At 42.4% G+C, this 21,083-nt stretch overlaps 1 protein-coding gene across 1 annotated transcript in view; it reads left to right on the plus strand.

The window, feature by feature from the left end:
- The first annotated feature begins 3,040 nt into the window (after window positions 1-3,040).
- Cdc42se2 (CDC42 small effector 2) overlaps window positions 3,041-21,083 on the plus strand; it is a 68,188-nt gene continuing 50,145 nt past the window's right edge. The window contains exon 1 of the mRNA XM_048437702.3: window positions 3,041-3,189. The gene's annotated coding sequence lies outside the window, so the exon portion shown is untranslated. The remainder of the gene's footprint in view (window positions 3,190-21,083) is intronic.

Consider the following 21,083-nt stretch of genomic DNA (forward strand, 5'->3'; position numbering starts at 1 on the left):
CTTCCTGCTGTCCTTGGTGTTTCCACTTGTTGCGGATTAGGAAGTGCACAAGACAGCTCCTTTTGTCCTTCAACAGCTACTTATCAGTATCTTCAGAGGCAGGCAGGCCACCGTGCGAGTGAAGGACGGTCCTGTCTGTTTTCTGTCCTTGTCCTTCTTTGGGAACAAGATTGTGCTTGGAAACAGTCTTAAAGACAGTGAAGACACATCCTGTCTCTGACTCTAGAAAATTTAGTTTTGGTATTAGTTTTTGGTATTTAGTTTTTGGTATAATTACAACCTGTATTTTGACATGATGAAATCCATTGTCAATGATTTATTTGTTTTTTGAAGAAGAGCAAAATTTAACCTCCCTCCCCCAACAGGGCCTCACTGTGTAGCCATGGCTATATAGCCTCATTACATAGCCTGGTTGGACTTGATCTCACATAGATTTGTTAGAATTCAAGATGTGTGTCATTGTGCCTGGCCTAAAACTTAATTTTATTTAAAAAATCTGAATCATAAAATCACAAGGTATAATTTGTAGTTTTGTTTTCAATCATGAAGGCTAAATTAATATGTAAAGAGACTGCTACTAATATTGAGCATGCGTATATACTGTTGAAACAATAGTATTACCTAAGCTAAGTCCATACATTTACTCTCAGCACTGAGAAGCAGAGGCAGGGGGATTGCCACAAGTTCAAGGTCACCCCAGTTTACAGAGTGAATACCAGGCCAGTCAAGTCTATACATAGTAAGACCCTGTCTCAAGAAACCATAACAGTAACAACAACAGCAACAACAACACAGTAGTCATCTAATTAATCAGAATTGTGTCTCTAGCAGCTAAAACTAAATGCTGTTAAGTCACAGAATTTTATTATTTATTTTTTATTTACTCTTTTATTTTTTCAAGACAGGGTTTCTCTGTGTAGCCCTGATTGTCCTGGAACTTGTTCTGTAAGGTAAGCTAGGCTGGCCTTGAACTCACAGAGATCTGCCTGCCTCTTCCTCACTAATGCTGGGATTAACAGTGTGCCACCATCACCTGGCCTCACACTTTATATGAAATAATCTGTAACCATTCCCATAAGGATTATTACCTTTTATGGATCAGTAGTAGAAAATATTGTTTAAGGTGACCACATTTGCATGTCAAGAGCAATGCTAGCAAATGTATGATACTTGGGAATTTTTTTTTTTTACCTTAGAGAAGTTTCTTGAAACAATGTGCTTTTAAGTATTATATCAAAATTTCTTTACTCTATCACATTATTCTTACTCAGTGAAATAGGATACAAGGTTGCCACTGGCCAAAAATGGAATCAAATGTCAATTAAATGGTTAGTGAACATGGAAGAACTGGGAAGCTCAGATGATGTAAATTAAGACTTAATGGTTGCTTGACAGGCAGAAAGTGGAAAATAAGAATGGTTGTTTTTGTTGTTTTAAATTTGCTATTATCTTGGGGATGTTTAATTTTTTTTAATTTTCTCTAGGTGCTTGGGATGTATCAGTTGATTAGAACAGCCATCCCCAACCTCAAAGGTCTGCATATGTAGCTCGGAGTAGCATCCACCAAGCAAGCAGGTCTCTGGGTTCTGACCACACCACCGCAGAAATTAAAACCAGCCAACCCAAATACCCAGCTTCTACTGAAGAAAATATCCACACAAAAACAAAAGTATGGAATAAATTGTGAAGCTTGTTTCAGGGAGAAGATAACAGGGGCAAGATGGGAAGGATTGAGCCTGTAGCCATTTAAAGTAGTATATTTAGGCTAAGTATCATTGCTAAGGGAGATCTGAGTGGAGTTATGGGATGAAGGTAGACATTAAAGAATGTCCCAGTCCCTGAGTGGCAGTCTGGAATATGCAAGCAGCAGTTGGAGATGAATTCTGAGAACTACAGTGAAAAACCAAATCCCAGGGACTTTGTTAGCCATTGTAAGATCTTATCTTCTACAGTAACTGGAACTCTGGTGGATTTTGATCAGATGAGACATGAGCTGACCCTCCTTGAGGGAGGATATTCTCCCTGTTGTTTTGACAACAAACTGGGTTGATGGTGGCCAGGGGGGCCACTTAAGAAGGTCACTGAAGTATGACTGGGGCCACGGATGACAGAAACAATGTAGGTGAAAGTTGTCTGATTTTGGTTTATTTTGAATGTAGAACCATACCAACTTCTCTTATTGGCAGAATGGATGTAAAAATGAGAATGATTGGAACCAAGGGGTACTCCAGTTTTGAGATTGAACTGCTAGAAAATGCCTATCAATCGTGATGGGCAGCTGGCTCCATCTTTGAGTATGTTCCGCTAGATTTCAAGTGAAAGATGTTCCACTCGTTTCTTGCTTCTGGGTACATAAAGTGTACAACTTATGTAGTCATAAAACAGAATGTGGGGGCTGAGGCAGGAAGACTCCTGTGAATTCCAGTCAGCCAGGATTCTACCCCCAAAGTCCTTAGGCATGTGACACACACTTGTAATCTCAGCATTTGGGAGGTGGTTGCAGGAGGATCACGAGATCCAGGTCAGTCTTAGCTACATAGTGAGTCTGAGGCCATTCGGGGTCACAAAGAGACCCTGTCTCAAACAACAAAACAAAACCAAAAGATAATCCCACAAGAAGTCACTGGACACTTTTCACATATTTCAAATGACAGGTAGATAGATGTTCTTGGCTATATGCCCGCCAGTGAGTCATTGATTCTGATTCCTTAAAAGTAACGTGACCGAGGGTTTGAGGCAAAGAATTCTCAACTGCTACCAGCTGAGAGACACCTGGTGCTGGTCAGCTCTGCCCCGCAGCGCCCTCGCTTGCCCGGCGCGTCCATTTGCCGCATCTAGATGGGAATGGGCTGTGGCCCGCGGCCGGGTCCTCCATCTTCCCTACCACCCACCCAGCGGGTCACTGTGCGCGCGCCTGGCGTCTCCCTGGGGTCTCGCCGCTCCCTCACTGGGCGGGGCCTCGCAGCATCCAGCCCGCCTACTGGGGAGCCGGGCGTGTCCTTGCGGTGGGGGCGTGGCCGCGCAGCCGTACACACCGCCTGTGGCCCCGCCTCTGCGCGCGCGAGCCTGGGCGGGAGGGCGGAGCCCGAAGCAGGGAGCGCAGCTGCGGGTGTGTGGAGACCCTAGGAGCGGCGGAGCCGGGCGCTCGGAGCCGCGCGGCCGGAGCTGACGACCGAGACAAAGGCGACGGTGAGTGTGGAGAGGGCCCCGCGGTGGCCCCGCGGCCAGAGGCGCCAAGTGCAGAGCCGCCGTCCGGAAGGCTGAGAGCGAGGGCGGTCCGGGCCTCCCCGCGCTGCGGATCGGGGCTGCGGGTTGGGGCTGAGGCTACGGCGGCTCCATTTTCCAGGTCTGGGCGAGGTCCTCACGCGAGGACCGGCGTGTGGTGCTCTTCATTCTCTGGGAGGCCGGCTTCCACCGTAGCCTGTACCCTTCGGACGGGGGAGGCTCTGCGGACCCCCTCCCCCAGCCCGCTGCCCCGCCAGTCTGGACCGGCGCGGAGCGGCCGGGCTCCCGGACCCCGACTCCCGCCCGGCCTGCCGGGGACCCCGGGAGAGGAAGCCGGGCCGCCGCCTCGCAGTCGCTGCCGCGACTCTTACAGGTTGTTGCACCGGGAGCTCGCAGCCGTGGTAGTGGTGAGCATTACTAACGGGTGTGGTAGGTAGCGGCTCGCTGACGTCGCGTTCCGAGCCGAGGAGCAGCCCCTGGCCGGCTGATTTCGCGTAACCCCGGGAATTCCTCTTCAGCAGCAGTGATTGCTGCTGATAACCTTTCGCGGAGGAGTTTGGTGGTGATGCGCGGAGCTCAGAATTGAAACGTTCTGGGGCTGGGAGTGAGGCTCAGTGGCAGAGAACTTGCCTTGTACGCCGGAGGCCCTGAGTGGTTCAGTGCTCAGAACCCCGCCCGCCACAAAGAAAAAAGAAAAATGTAAATGCTTTATTAAAGGACCTAGCGTATAATACGTGCTCAGTAAAATACTGGTGCAATGAATGAATCTCGAGTCACCAGGCAGAGCAGCTGATTCTACTGGTAAGATTAGGCACACAACTCTTGACGCAGGTGAAGGACGGTGGTGGCTCCCGCTTCACGCACACTATTAGTAACTTTTACAGTCATTATCACCAGCTTTGTAGACAGTATGCTTGGGGGAGTTTTGAGAAAAGTTGACTTACAGTTTTCTTTTGCTTGACAGGCCCTATTTCTCACCTTCTTTGAAAGTGAGAAACACCTTCTGTAAAGGTGTTGGGGTGTGTTTTGAGGCCTAGCTTTCTATTTCGTAGAAGTAAAGAAGCGTTGTGTGCTTTTGAGGGTCTTGAGAATCTGTATGAGCCAGAGAGAGCTCTGTCCTTTAGGGGAGGGACCTAATGTCTTCCTGGTGGGTAAACATCGCCGAACACGTATGAAGCGCAGAGACTGCTGTTGGATGCTCTTTGTGGAAGGGACAGAGCCCAAAGCCATTTCTCTCTTAAGCTTGAGCACGGAGTTCATTCTGTGGTGGCTATGTAGCAAATGAAGACTGCCTCAAACCTCAGCTCCACTTCATTTAGTAAAGATGGCTGGTGAGCTTCAGGAAGTGTTAGTTCATAGCAGTCTACTTGAAAGTCTACTTGAAAGTTAATAAGTAACTCTTTAAGGCTAAGATTATTGGGTTATAGTTTCATTTGTCAGCTTAATAAAAATCCGTGTAGATTTTAAAGTGACAGGAAGAGTGGTTTTAACAAGAGGGTTTTTTTTTTTCCTCCTCTGAACTAGATTTGGATGTAGTGTTTTTATTGATAGTGTGATTTCAGATGTGTTTCGGTAAGAATCTTTGTCATAACATTTTCTTTAACCAAAAAGAAAAAAAAAAACCAAAACAACCCTGGGTGGTGGTGGTGTCACATGCCCTGCACTCAGGAGGCAAAGTGGATCTGTGTGATTTTTGAGGCCAGCCTGAGCTACAAAAGGAAAAAAAAATCCTGTCCAGTAACCACTTACTAATCTCCTAGAGAACTGGTATGAAGTTCCCAACACCCACACCGGATGGTTCACAACTGTCTGTAATGTCATCTCCAGGGAATATGACGCCCTCTTCTGTTCTATATGGAGCACTTGAACATAGGTGACATATAGACACAATTCCAAAACAGTAATTAAAAAAAAAAATCTTCAAAGATGGACAGGGAACGTGGGTGAGTTGATATGAAACCTCTCATTCAGTCACTAGCACTGCAAACTGGTGTGATAGTTCGAGCCTTAATGCCAGCACCTGTGAGGCTGGGCGAAGTATCATGAGTTCAAGACCCTCTTTGGCCTGTTTGGTAAACTTGAGGCCAGCTTGAGGTATAATCGACTAAAACAAACAAAAGAAAAAACAAACAATCAAACAAAAACCAAGCGCTTGAAGATAAGTTGGTAGCTGTATTTTGTTTTGGATATTTTAATCACTTTATTTTAGTTCATTTCTTTTTCAACAGCACTGGTATCGTGGCTTACACTTGCCTAGCATGCATGCCCTATGCTCTGGGTTCCATCTTCAGTACCACAAAAGAAGGGGTTTGGCTCCTTGTTAGCCAGTTAAAAAGACTATACTATTGACCAGGTAGTGCTGACAGGAGAAGGATTCTTAGTAATAATATATGGTGCTGTTTGGACTTCTCTGCCAGTATGACAGCTAGGAATGATAAAACTGCTCTTTAAAATGAGGGTGTGGGCTCAGCATCATGTTGTACACCTTTAATCGTAGCATTTGGGAGGTAAGAGGCAGGTGGTTTACATAGCTGGTTCCTGGCCAGCCAGAGCCAGAGAACAGACCCCGGGACGGATGGCAACAACAAAGGATGTGGGCTTGAGGATATGACTTAGTTACTAGTGTGTTTAACATGCATGAGGCCTTGAGCTTGAGCCCCAGCACTGCGTAAATTGGGGTATATTACTGCAGACCTAGCACTGAGGAGGTGGAGGTAAAGGTGGTAGGATCAGAAGTTAAAGGTTGTCCTTGACTGCTTATCAAGTTCCAGTCCAGCCTAAGCTACATGAGACCCTATTTCGAAACAAAACCAACCAACAAAATAGCCCCCTCAAAAAACAAAACAAACAAACAAACAAAAAACCAACCTACCCCCTCCAAAAACCAACCCAAATGGTGAAGACTTATGATGCAGCCGAGTTGGTGGTTTTCCTAGCACGCATGAAGCCCTGGCTTGGATCCCTCAGCGCTGTGTAAAAGAAGGTATGGTTGTGCATGGCGCACTGCCGCATTGCCATGGAGAAGGAGGTGGAGAGTAGCATTGCCTTCCTTATGAATGAAATTTCTATTGTCTTTTGTTGCTGTTGTTGTTTTGGGGTGAGATTGAACCAAAGCCTCATGTGCTCCACCTCAGTTGCAGCCCTAACTCGTTTTCATTTTGTTTTTATATTTTCATGTAGAGTTTAAAAACAGTGAAATTATATGCCACATTATGACTTTCTGGTAAAAAGATTTGAATTTTTATGGCTGTTTCTTGTAACATTAAGTGAGGTGTATGTTCGATTTGAATATACGTTTGGGGGGCTTTTTTTTGTAGGAATAATACCAGTAGCCCCATATGTTATTGGTATAATCATGATAGTTTTTTTTCTTTTTAAAGATTTAAAAAAATGTATTTATGTATTTGTGTATATGAGTGCTGTATTTGTATATACCCCAGCATGCCAGAAGCATCGGATCCATTTTAGATGTTTGTGAGCCACCATGTGGTTGCTGGGAATTGGACTCAGATCCTCTGGAAGAGCAGCTGATGCTCTTAGATGCTGAGCCATCTCTCCAGCACCTTTTTAGATTTTATTTTAGATATAAGAATGCCTTGCCTGCATGTATGTATATATACTATACTTGTGCCTGGTGCCCATGGAGGTTAGAGGGGGTGTCATTCCCTGGAACTGGAGTTTTGAATGTTTGTAAGTCAAACCATCAAATAAGTGCTGGGAATTAAACTAAATTCTCTGCAAGAGCAACCTGGTGTTCTAAACAGCCAAGCCATCTCCCCAGTCCTTAGTTTCTCTTTTAAAAACAGACAAATAAATAAAAATTAAGATTTCTGTTTTATTTTTAATTTTTAATTTTTTTAAATTTTATTTTTTGAGATGGGGTTGTCTGTGTAGCCCTAACTGTTCTGGGAACTTGTTCTGTAGACCAGGTTGACTTCAAACTCAGAGATTCCCCTGCCTCTGCCTCCTGAGTGATGGGACTAAAGAAAGGTGTGCGCTACCACTGCCTGGCCTCTGTTTTTATTTTAATTATGTGTATTTATGTGTCTGGGTGTGAGTATGTACATATCAGTGAAAGTAAGTGCTGGCAGAGGCCAGGGGAGGGAATGGATCCCCAGGTAGTTGTGAGTCACCAGATGTGGGTACTAGGGATCAAACTTGGTTCCTCTGCAAAAGCAATATATGTTCTTAACTGCTGAGCCATCTCTCCAGCCCTGTCAGTTCTTTAAATGTTATATTTCTTGTAAGAAGAGTTATATGGGGATATACACTACATAGTCTCGGTCTGTAGAATGCTGCAGTGTCTGGGCTTTCGTAAAGTATACTCTATCATAGTCATATGGTGAGGGAATCACCTAATGATACATTTTGCAGAATGTCTCCATCATTGAATGATGTTTGACTCTGTCAGAAGTTCAAATTAATGTTCTGCAAAGTCCCTCTCCCTCATTACAAGGTAATGAATATTTAATACTGCTTTTACAGTTAGCTTTTGAAGTTAGTTGGCCCTTGTGACTTACCAGTGCCTGAAATATTTTATCATTGTGTAGACTGTGCAAACATTCAAATAGGACTTTCCAAGTTTAGACATTGGCTGTTAGCTCTTTAGGGCTATTCTTAGGAGTAACAAAGGAAGTCGTGAGTACCTGAAAACAGAACTTTCTGACTTTAGACTTACTGGCTGTTCACTCTTTCATTGTGGTTATTCTTAGGACCAGTAGAATAAGTATTAGTGGTAGTTTTAGTGGTAGAGAGTTGTGATAGTTTTAGAAAGGGCTATTTCTTGTAGGAAGTTATTAGATAACATAACATGACTGCCCTGTATTGTAAGAAACATTAAGGTAAGTGATTACCGAGCCAGTAAAGAGCATTGAATGGACTGTGGTGATGTCTGATATAAAATGCTTCTTGCTCAGGCCGGGCAGTGGTGGCGCACGCCTTTAATCCCAGTGCTTGGGAGGCAGAGGCAGGCGAATCTCTGTGAATTCGAGGCCAACTTGGTCTACAAGAACTAGTTCAGGACAGGCTCCAAAGCTACAGCAAAACCCTGTCTCAAAAAAAAATGCTTCTTGCTCAAGGGTTCATCCACAAGAGTGTGGTCTACGTTAGTTCACCATGGCCGATGGAAGGAGGACTCTCGTTTGGTTATTTAATAATCCCACAGAGATCTGAAACCAGTGATTGTTACTCAAGAGATTTCTTCTGGATGCTTTTGAGCCTGAGGCTCCTTCCTGTCTGAGAGCTCCAGATGGACAGTCACCTGGGCTGGTGGATCACTGTGTCTTGAACAGCAGCTTGTAGGTGTGCGTGTGTGGGTTGTCTTTGTGACTTATACTATTTGCATTTCTTCTGTAAATGTGAGCAGTGTTCAGAAAGAGAAGGTGAGGGTCATGAGGTCAGAGGATGAACTGTTCTGTCTGAACGTGTCTGTGCACTTGTATGCATGTGTGTGCATGTGTGTGAACAGAGGGAAGAGGGAGGAAAGGGTGGAGGTGGAAAAGGTAAAATAAACAGGAGGTAGAATTCCTTGGCCGAAAGTACTTATTAAATATAGATGTGTCTGGTTCTAGGGAGATAGTTTAGCAGCACTGACTGCTCTTCCAGAGGACTCTGGTTTGATTCCCAGCACCCACACAGCAGCTAACAACTGTCTGTAGCTCCAGTTCCAGGGGATCAGATGCCCCTCTCTCTTCTAGTCTCTGAAGGCACTGCACACACATGGTACACAAACATACATGAAGGCAAAATGCTCATACATGTAAAAATAATAAGAAAGTTTGAAACAATAAATAAAAATAAAGCAATTATAGATGTGACTGATGAAGAGTTACTTGATGGGTAGAGAATTTCTGTTTTGCAGATGAAAAGTTCACAGTGTGATTGCTGAACATAGCTCCCAGTGCACTGAAAATGGCTAAGATGCTGAATAAAAAATTAAATTGGTAGAAATGTTCGTATATACACATTTTTTTAAAAAATTAGTGCTTCAGACATATTGACACAACAATGAAACATGGTAAACAACTTTGCTAAGAATATAATAATTCATAACTTTTGGTATATTTAAAAAATACTATGTTTTCAAAGTACTATCCTATCTTTGAGTTTTTCTTTGAGTCTCAGGATGATCTTATTTGTAACTGTTAGAATATTTGAAATGTTGAAATGTTAGTGAAGAGTTTTCCCCTTTTTTCCCCTCCCTTCTTCCCTCCCTCCCTCTCTCCCTTAATTGGTTCTTTGAGAATTCTGCACGATTGAGTTTTGACATATTCACTCCTTCCCTCAGCTCCCATGCCCACTCCCCTTCCCAACCAACCCAACTTTTTTCCCTCCCCACCATCAAGTCTAATTTGGGTTGCCTCTATAGTCATGGGTGGTGACCAGCGACAACACTTAGGGGAAACTGATTCCCCTCTCATAGAAGCTGCTAGGAGTAGGACTTCACGTTCACCTCCCCTCCCCATGCTGGGATTCTGTGCTAGCTTGAGCTTGCACTGAGCTTAATGAATGCGGTGACTGTGAGTTCATGTATGGAGCTGCTTGCCTGTGTCTGACGGACACTACACTGTTTCCTTTTGTTCAGTTACCACCTCAGGCTCTTAGTCTTTCTTCTCGTTCCTCTGAAGTGATCCCTGAAGTCTTGGGAGCAGATGTGTCTTTTAGGGCTGAACATTCTGTAGTCTCTTATTCTCTGCACCTGGGTCACTTGTGGGTCTCTGTGTTAGTTACCATCTATTGCAAATAGAAGCTTCTCTGATGAGGGTTGAGAGATGCATTAATATATAGGTGCAACAATATGTTATTAGGAGTTCGTTTACTATTTTGTCCATTTAGCAGAATAATAGTGGTGGGTTCTCCCCAGTGCCTGTGAGCAGCCACAGGTTCTTAACCCAACAGTGTGGTGCTAGGTACGGGTTTCATCTTATGGAGCAGGACTTATATCCAGTTAGAAAGTGGTTCGTTGCTTCTATAATGTCCTTGCCAGACTTGTTATTGTTGTTTGAAAGGCTCACAGCTGGTAAGATTGATGACTACTTTTCTGTTCCAGTAGCATTCATAGTACCTTCTGGAATTATGAAAGCTAATTTGTAGTGATGAAATGTCCAGATTAATACCAACTTAATATCTCCATGTTCTGTAGCTCATCAGCAATAGAGTCTTAACATCAAGTTCTGGAGGGTAACCAATAGCATTGGCAATGGTGTTATTTATTTTCATGTCTCATAGTTCAATGTGGATCTTTTTTTATAACATATATTTATTTATTATTTTTTGCATCCCAATCCCAGTTCTCCTTTTCTTCTCTCCTCCCACTCTCCTCTTCCTCCATTCCACTCCCCATCTACTCCTCAGAGAGGGTAAGGCCTCCCCTGGGAAGGCAACTAAGTCTGTCCCATCACCTCCTTGTGGCAGGACCAAGCCCCCTCCCCTCCCTCCTGCACTGGGTTCTTTATTTGTTAGCTTGAAGTGTCCAGTAGGGACATTGTTGTCCTGTTACAGAGACATATTCTCTCTCTCTCTCTCTCTCTCCCTCTCTCTCCCTCTCGCTCCCTCCCTCCCTCATTCCCTCTCCTCCTCTATTGTCCTCTCTCCCCCTCTCTCCCCCTTTCCCCTCTCTCTGCACGCGTAAGTATTAGGAAGCTTCTACAATAATAGATAGGCTTTCATATGATTTTTTGAAAGGGTTATTTATCTACATTTTTCTCCTCTACCCTGCCCTTCCACCCTCCACCCATTTCGGTTTAACCCTTCTTGTTCCGTAATCCCTTTTAAATCTTTATACACTTGTTTTCAAGGCTTTCAAGGGGGTGTGTATTGGTTGGGGGCAGTAGTTCATTTTTTGTAAGAGTGGTTTTTATATTTAGAAGACGTATCTTTTCTCAGTTGTAAGCCCTAAAATAATTATAGAGGTCCATCTACCTCTATCTCCTGAGTTCTGGGAATAAAGGTATGTATCACACGGCTGGCCTAAGTTTAGGTTACATTTAATCATGAAAATGTTTATTTGTTTGAGGATGAGACTAGAACATTTTGTTAATTTTTAAAAATTTAATAATTAATTTTTATGTTCATTAGTGTTTGAACATAAACACTCATTAGTATGTCTGTGTGAGGGTGTCAGAGACCCTGGAACTGGAGTTGTGAGCAACCATTTGGGTGCTGGGAATTGAACCCGGGTCCTCTGGAAGGAGCAGCCAGTGCTGTTAATCACCTAGCCATCTCTCCAGCCTTTTATTAAGGTTTTATATGAGAAAAAATATATTTAGATTTATTTGATATGTTTGAGTGTTTTGCTTCCATGAATGTACATGTACCACATGTGTGTGTGGTGCTTGTGGAGGCCAGAAGAGGGAATTGGATCCATTGGAGTTTTAGATGCTTGTGAATCTTCATGTGGGTGCTGGGAATTGAACCCAGGTGCTCTACAAGAGCAACTAGTGCTGAGCATTTTGCTAGTTCTCTTAGAGGATTTAAAGAAAAATTGAAAATGTTTATTTTTGACTTCTTATATGTTGTTTGATTAATTGATTCATTTATTTTTGAAACAGGTCTCAATGGCACCTAGGCTGGTTTACAACTACTCGTGTAGCTGAGGATGACCTTGAATTTCTGATCCTCCTAGCAGATGTTAGCTGAAGCTGGTTTGTTGTCCCAATACAAAGGGGATTCTGAACTGGAGTCCTGACCAATTTTGTTTACTGATCTAGAGATTCATGCTACAATTTCTTATGACGTCTTTATGGTAGAATTTTTGAAAGTGTATTGTATCAAAACTCATTTTTTTGCTTTATTTGGTTTATCAAGTCATTACTTTGACTTTATTATTTTTTCCAGTGTTGGGGATGGACCCCAGGGTGTTGGGTGTGAAGCAAGCACTTGCTATTGAACTGCACCTCAGTCTTCTGTTGGGACCTTTTGCATAGAAAAGCAGAATGAACCCGGACTCTGTCCAGCATTGTGTGTTTTATACCTCCCTGCTGTTTTATACACAGGTCTCTATGTAGCTGATCTACTCAGTGATGGTACCTGATAGGGTTTAAGTGGAAGCAAGGGTTCTTTCTTACTGCACCATCAAGCCTTCCATGCAGATTGATCTCTGGGTCTTATGAAGAGTATGTAGCTTTCCTAGGCACTTAGACAATAAACTCTCCCAGTGCTGTCCGTCAGCACTAGTTTCATATTAGTTCTTTTCTTTCGAGACAGGTTATCACTATGTAGCTCTGGCTGGTGTGTACCAGGCTGGCCTTGGACTCACAGAGATCTGCTTGCTTCTGCCTCCTGAGTGCTGTGGTTAAAGATGGTCACCTCTGGTGGTTTTATTTTTTGTTTGTTTGTTTATAAATAATGTTGCCAATTGTTCAGTAATGGTATCCTCCCCTGTTTAGAGATTGGAGGAAAAGATGAGGTTTTAAGTAGTTGGTTCAATTGTTATCTGCCATTTTTGTTGAGTAGTTTGTTAAATGAATCTGGCCCTAGGAATATAGTTAAGTGGTATTCTTGGACATTTCATGCCCGGGAACCATCCTCTACTGAGGCTGGAATTAATTATCCAACTTATTGTGCTCAGTATATACTCAGTTTGCTGAAGGAGGAGTTTTATGTTAGCTTCTAAATTAGTTGAGTAGCATGTTAATAGAACTAAGTATAGTCCATTAAATTGACTTCATACAGCATAGATCTCAGCATTTCCCTGGAGTCTCAACATCCTCCCTTCTCACCTTCTTGGTAATGCCACTTTCAGGGTACTTCTCTGTGTGTGGAACTCGCAGTCCATTGCTGCTAGCATCGTTTTGCTGTCAAGGCCCCTTTCTCCATAACCTCTCTTGAGTATTCTTTATCTGGTTTGAACCCAGCATGTCCACTATTGTTTTGTTTTCTCTTTACACTCCATCCTTCTGCTATTGCACTCAGCTGACCACACTCACCCACAACCTTTATAGCTGTTTTCTTACCTGGACCATTCCAAGTTCTTCTCAGTTCACGCCCACTGGCCCGCTAGCCTTACATGCTCTCACAGTCTGTAATCCCAGTGCTTTCCCCTGGCCAGTGCTTTCTTTCTCCTAAACGACTGTTTACACCTCTGCATCATCTCTTGCACTCGCCCCCCTTTTTTCTGTTCCAGCTGATGACCTTGTTTCTTGTATACTCAAAATGAAAGCAGAGAGAAAACATTTCCTGGCCATTTTACATTTCTGCTCACATCTTCTACATCTTCGTTTTCTGCTTTCACCCTTGCTTATGTTCCTTTCTTTGGTCAAGAATACTAATTGCTCCACTCTTCTGTCTCATCCAGCTTGTATTTCTTTGTCCTATTTCTACTGGGTCACTCTAATCATATGTAGATGGTGCTAAAAAATCTCCCATCTTCTAAAAACATTTCTCAACAACATGTTCATCTCTTTCCTTATTTACTGCTCTAAAAAAGTTGTGTTTCTTGGTTAACAGTTATTACTTGTCTCTCCCAGTGCCTCACCTATTCAGTCTGCCATAGCTGCTCTTTTCAGGTTGTTAGCAGTAGCCTTAGTGGTAGGCTCCCTAGTCAGTTCTCCTTTCTTATTTCAGTGGAGATGGCCGCATTTGGTTTGACTGATAATCCTGTCTTTGAAGCCTTTCTTTCCTTTGCTTTCTGGATAATACTGTGTGTTTTCAGCTTTTTCTTCTGGTTTCTTTTTATTGCCCTAGCTTTTTTTTTTTTCTTTCTTTTTTTTTTAAAAAAGGCAGTGTTCCCAGGCTCTATGTTTAGACCTCTGATGTATTTATATTTAGACTCTTGTGATCTCATCCTATCTAGTGAGAATTACCATGTATTTCAAGCTGAGAATTTTATCTTTAGTCTGAATCTTTTTCTAACCTCCAGTCTTGTAGCTCCATATGCCTACTCAACATTTTTAACTAGATAGCTAATAGGTTTCTCTTGTTTAACAAACATCACAATTAAACTCATTTTCCTGCCTTGTCTTCCCTAATCATTGTTTCCATTCTAGTCTTCCTCATCTTGCTAAATGTCATCTTTGTCAGTGCCTGTGACTGAAAACCTAGCAGACCCTCTTGGTACTCCACATTGAATTCAAATAAGGTGTTGTGAAATACATGCATTTTATTTACCTTAAAAGCCATGTTAAGAATAAATGCAGGGCTTCTAGGGATATACAGCTTGGTGGCTGTGCTTGCTGAGTATGTGCAAGGTCCAATGCTTGATCCCTTGCAAAAACAGGCACATGCCACTCAGAAATAAATGCACCCAGTTTGCCATCTTCAAGTCCTGTCACTCTCTAAGCAGCCATTCTCTTCCTGCTTCTCCTGTCCTCTGTTTCCAGCAGAGCAACCAGGTCATGTTTTTAAACTGAAAGTCTAGTTATTTTACTTCTATGTTGAAGAGCCTTCAGTAGTGTTCTAGTTTCCTTTGTGTTGCTATGATAACATTGGATCAGAGGTAACTTGGGAGGAGGAAAGGGCTTATTTGGCTTGTACTTCCAGGTCATAGTATATCACTGAGGGAAGTCAGTGCAGAAACTCAAGCAGGAGCTGGTAAATGAGCCAGAGTTGCTTTTGGACAATGCTTTATCACAGAACAGAAGCAAAGAGCAACAGGTGGCTCTCTATGTTACAGAAAATGAAAACCAGAGTAACTGCAGAGGTTATGAGACTCTCTGTTGTTTGTACTGCCCTGAGCTCAAGTTCTAGTTTTTCCTTGGCGGACTCCTCTCTAGTCTTCTTTGAATTCCTTGGCCATAGTAAACAGTTGTGCTGTCTGTGCCCCTAGGGATACAACTTTGTTTCATTTTCTGGAATGCATCTCAGTATCTGGACAGTGGGTGGCTGTGGAAGGTGCTCACATTTGCTAAATAAGAGTGCATTTCTGTAGCTGAAAGGTTAGTCCTATAAAGAATTAGTGGGAATAAATAAGATACAAGACGAAAAAGTAAGTTTGAAATTAGTTCTTTTTGATATGAAAGTGAAAACACACTGAGATTTATATTTACAAATGGTAAGGGGCAGAAAAAATGAAGAGAAGTGGAACAAAGAAATACAGAGATAAGATCGTGATCTGGAAGAAGGTGACAACACTTAAATGTTTTTTTTGTTTGGGTTTTATTTTTATTTTTATTTTTTTTATTTTTTGAGACAGAGTCTCACACTATATATGTAGCTCTGGCTATCCTGGAACTCACTGTATAGACCATGATAGCTTCACACTCAGAGATCTTCATGCCTCCACCTCTTGAGCGCTAAAATGAAATGAGCCACTACACCTGGCTCACTTTAAACTCTCTGAGGGTGCTCACTGCATATTTCGATGTAGTACTTTCTCATTAGGATCGCCAGTCTGCATTTCTGTACTGTTCATCCTGCTTCCTCTGCATCTGGCTTTCTGCCTTTCTGCTTCCCAGAGTCTTCTCTGTCTAGTTGTTTTTTTCCTCTTCCCTCCTTCCCTCCCTCCCTCCATCCATCCCTCCCTCCGTCCCTCCCTTCCTCTCTTCCTTAACTCTTTATTCTTTGGGGGTCCTGCCACCCAGCTCCCAAATAAATACACAGATGGAGATTTATTACTTACAAATGCCCAATCTTAGGTTAGGTTTTCTCCTAGCCAACTTTTCTTAAATTCTCCTGTCTACTTTTTACCTCTGGGCTTTTACCTTTCTCTTTCTGTATAGCTTCTCTTTCCTTCTTATTCCATGTCTGGCTGTGTTGCTGACCCTTGGCACAGCCTCTCCTCTTCTCCTTTTCTTGCTTCTCCTCTCATGGTCTTTTCCTTCTGTTTATTTTCTCTGCCCACCAGCCTGACCTATCCCTCTCCTGCCTAGCTATTGGTTGTTCAGCTCTTTATTAGAGCAATCAGGTGTTTTAGACAGGCAAAGTAACACAGCTTCAGAGTTAAACACAACATAAAAGAATACAACACATCTTTGCATCATTAAACAAATGTAACATATCTTCAACTACTATTCCACAGCTTCTCTGTCCCCAGAAGTCCCATCTAACCTCTTCCTGCCTAGCTATTGTCCTTTAGGCTCTTTATTAACCGATCAGAAGGTGCTTTGGCAAAGACACATCTTCACAGTGTAAACGAATATTCTGCAACATTTGTCCCTCTTTTCCCCCTTTATTTTGTTTTTTGAGAGTGATCTTTTTCTGTGTAGCCTTGGCTGTTCTGGAATTTTCTTTGTAGGTCAGGTTGGTTTTAAATTCAGAAATCTGCCTGCCTCTCCCTCCCAAGTGCTGGGCTTAAGGGCTTGCACCACCACTGCCCTTAATTCAAGATGCAGTTCTTTTTTTTTTTTTTTTAAAGTTCTTTTTATTTATTTATTATGTATACAACATTCCTTCCATGTATGCTTGCATGCCAGAAGAGGGCGCCAAATCTCATTATAGATGGCTATGAGCCACCATGTGGTTGCTGGGAATTGAACTCAGGACCTCTGGAAGAACAGTCAGTGCTCTTAACCTCTGAGCCATCTCTCCAGCCCCAAGATGCAGTTCTTGAAGGCTGAGTGTTGGTGACTTACATGGACTTACACATTCCAGCTTTGACTATGTTGTACCATGCTTTTTACCAGAGCTGTGGGCCGAAATGAGATTGAAAACCAATACATCACTATTTTTCTACTTTTTGGTAAACTTTTGTTAAAGAAAAGCAATTGCTGTCACTTATATAACCTTGGCGGTAGTCTTTTGTATGTTCGTGTGTGTAGTCCTGAGGTTACCCTCTAGATGTTGTTCCTTGAGCTTCCTTCCACTCCCTCCTGTTTGAGACAGTCTTACTGGAACCTGGGCTTTGCAGACTCACCCAGGTTGGCTGGCCAGTGTGACCCTAGAGATCCTGTTTCTGCAGTCCCTGTGCTGGGGTTATAGGTGTGTGTTGCTGCATGGATTTTATGAGTGCTGGGATTGATGCAGAACATTTTACTGGACTACCTCACCAGTCCCTTCTTGCAGTATTGTTACCATTTCTTGTCAAAAGCTCAGGCAGTTCTCAGAGTTTTAGGGGGTAATTTCAGCACACAGAAGTTGAGTTGATGACTATACGTGTCAGACGGTACTTCCTGTTTACTCCTCTCTCAAAAGCAGAGTGGGGGCATGAGGGTGGAGTGGTGGTGTGCCGCCACATAAAAGCCCTGTGTTTCCATGGTGTATTAGCTGCTAGTTACAGTAATGTATGTGACTTGTGAGTAGTATGTAATGTATGGATGTACATATTTGTGTTCTTAAATGAAAAATGCTGGGATGTCCGTGAGTGCTTTCTTGTTTGGACTGCTGGAGACTAGCATTTGCGTGGCAGTTACCCTACTGAGCTACATCTCCAGTCTCTGAAATGCATTTTAAACTGCAGCTTAAGTTTAGTGAGAATGGAGGATGCCAGTGGAGTTAATTACATATCAATTTTCAGTTTTCTGCTGAGACAAGAAATCTTACTAAAGCTATAGGCATCATTTTCTGTTGAGCAAAGCAACTTTTTAGGTAAAAGTTTGAAATAGGTGGCTTAGAAATTCTTGAATGAATTATTGAGCAAATAGTAATTCTCTATTAACTAATTTTAACATTTTTATATTTTTAATTTAATATGTAATAACTTATCTTCTCACTCATTTGTTTTGTGAAACTAGTATGTGGACATAATCTGGACTTGATTTTCATAACCATATGAAGAATAACTGGTTGTTTCCCTCCCGCCAGTTTCTGAATATCCACTCTGAGGCTTAATGTTAATAACAAATTGTTTGGCCTGTTAGCTCAGACTTATTATTAACTAGCTCTTATAACTTAAATTAACCCATTTCTAGTATTTTATATTTTACCATGAAGCTCATGACTTGTTACCTCATAGCTTCCCTGGTAGCTGCTGGTGACTCTCTAACTCTGCCTTCCTTTCCCCTTTATCTTTGCTTGGATTTCCCACCTGGCTCTATTCTGCCTGGCTATTGGCCAAAATGTCACCACCGTAAAAGGCATTGTTTTTTATTCAATGAGAGAGGATCTGTTGGGCAAGGGTAAAGTTGCAGGTAAAGTTGTGTTAGACAGGTACGGAGGTGAGGTAGGAACATCAAGAGTATGGGGAAGGAGGGGAGGCCCGGTCACCTTGGAGGGGCTGAGTAGGGTTCAGAGTGTATTTCATGGTGTGGAGATGTGGATCAAATGTCTCCCTGGAGCCGGGTGGTGGTGGTGCATGCCTTTAAGGGATGCAGAGGCAGGTGGATTTCTGTGACTTCGAGACCAGCCTGGTCTACAGAGCTAGTTCCAGGACAGGCTACAAAGCTACAGAGAAATCCTGTCTTGGGGAAAGAAAAAAAAGAGTCTTCCTGGCCTCACCATAGTGGGCTTGTGCTTGGTCATCCCTGGAGTGTCCACTGTGTGTTTCTGTGGGTTCAATAGTGACGATAAGGAAAAAAGAATTGCCAGACTTGCTTTCATGGAATGAGATAGGCATGACTGGAGTCAGTCCCTGTTATGTGTCTGGGGACTTGGAGAACATTAAAAAACATTTTCCTGACTCATAGAAGAACTCTCAGCTATGGTCCTCTACTATTCCATAGCATGCAAATATTATGTAATACTGAATGAAAATGAAAGAAACCTAAAAAAGAGTGGGGGCAGTGTAGGCTATATAGAGAGACCCTGTCTCAGAGTTCTCATGTTCTTTCTCTTCTCTCTTGTGTTTATGGAGAGTAGATTGTGACAAGAATTAATCTAAATAGCTTCTCTCCTCCCCCAGAGGGTGACTTTGAGCTCCCCATGTAGTGGCTGATCTTGAGCTTCTGGTTCTCCTGTCTCCACTTAGCCAAGTGCTAGGACATCAGGCCTGACTAGTAGTGTTATTTTTTTTCTTCTTAAGGACACTCTTATTATCACACAGTGGCTTGATTATATTAAGTTGTCTAACAAAAACTATGATTCCATCTACAGTAGGATTACTTTAATAATAGCCCTAGGATAAAATAAAGGTTGTAAGATAAACTCATACGTTTTTGTCTGCTTCAAGTCTGGTGTTGCTTTAATGTTAAAATAATTATAGTTGGCCTTTGAGATGGTTAATAGGCAAAAGAGCTTGCTGCCAAGCTGACAACCTGAGTTCAATTCCTAGGACTCACAGAGTAGAAGGAGAGAACCATTTCCCACAAAGTGCCCTCCAGTTTCCACATTTTCATCATGGTGCATATATGTGTGCATATAATAAATAAGTAAATAAATGTGACAAAAAAGTTAATTTTAGAAGACCCCCCCCCCCCGACCTCCCGTGCTGGGGATCAGACTCTGGCAGGGTCCTGTGCTTGCTAGGCAAGCACTCTACCATTGAGTCATACATTTCAGCCTCAGAGATGTATTTAGTCAAAGACCTATAACTCTGTATTGGAATGCACTTATCTGCAGTTGACAGTTTCATTAGTTACCGCTATACTTGTTATGCCAGGAGTTCTTAGAAAAAAGTTTAGCATGTAAGAATTGTTACATTAGAGTTTGATTTGTTTTTTGTTTCATACATGTAGAAGTACCTGTTGGAGAGTCACTGGGGTGTGTGTGTGTTGTATTCTCAGGAAACCACTGTTCCAATCTTGCCAACATCTTGAAGATGTTTGCATGTTTAAGTAGCAGTGGTTACAGCTATACAAGAACCCTTAGGGTTGTATGATTTAAATGACTAGTCTTTTACCAGCATGATTAATTACTTGGAATGGACTGCTAATTTCTTGCTCTGGTTTTATCCTCCCTAACCATCTTTTTCTGTGTTGCATTATAGCCTGTTCACAGTCCTGCAGCCTTTGTCTCCTCTGTAGCCGTTTTCTCACTCTCGTGCTACTTCCTTGGTTGTACGGATGTTGCTCAAACTATCTCTTATGTGGTAAAGAAGAATAAAAAGTGTTGTTGATGTGGCTTTTTCTACTGAGAAATAGTGCATTTCTTGTCTGTAGCAGGGACTAAGAGTCCCTTGAGAATGTCCCTAAAAACACGTCATGCTTGTGAACACATATGCAATTATCTGTCTATTGGAAAGCACAGACAACTAACTAGCTAAATTTAAGAAAAATGTTGGAAATTATTCCATACTTTTTGATTCTTAAAATACTGCTGTTGTTTTTTAAAGTTTAAATTCAGAGTGAATTTTGACCTGTTATTTTTTAGAATTGCTTTTACATCCTCCTTGACAATTTTGTACATAAAAACAATACATCTTGATCACATGTTCCCCATCTTTTTTCATGTCCTCTCCTTTTTGTGATAATAACCCACTGAGTCCTGTTAGTGTTGCTCCGTGGGTGCTCACTGGTCTTGTTGAGGTAACCACAGATGCAGTGAGTTCTTGACTACACGGCCATGTCACGTCCTGAAGACGGTATTTCACAGCACGCCTCCCTTCCTCCAGCTCTTACATTCTTTGATGTAACTAGTAGGCTCAAGATGTGTGTGTGTTGTGTGTGTGCACGTGTGTACTCCTGTGTTGTACTCCTTGGAAATCACTGTCCCTTTTACATTTATTTGATGACTTGTTTTTGTGAAAGTGGTATATACTGTATAGAGCAGTCCTTTTCAACCTTCCTAACGCTGCGACCCTTTCAGTTCCTCATGTTTGTGGTGGTCCCCAACCATAAAATTATTTCTTTGCTACTTTATAACTGTAATTTTGCTACTGTTATGAATTGTAATGTAAATATCTATCTGACATGTGACCCCTGTGAAGGGGTTGTTTTAACCCCCCCCCCCCAAGGGATCTCAACTCACAATTTGAAAATCACTTTACCAGTGAGGCTTTTCATCAGTTGCACAGCAAGCGGTAGAACGGCTATTGAAGGCCAGCTGTTTTTAGCCAATGAGCTTGGGAGGTGCTGGGATGTGGCATGGCAAGTTCTCTTACCCTTGGTGGT

Source organism: Myodes glareolus, chromosome 9 (genome assembly GCF_982192425.1).
Source record: "Myodes glareolus chromosome 9, mMyoGla1.1, whole genome shotgun sequence".
NCBI lineage: Eukaryota > Metazoa > Chordata > Mammalia > Rodentia > Cricetidae > Myodes > Myodes glareolus.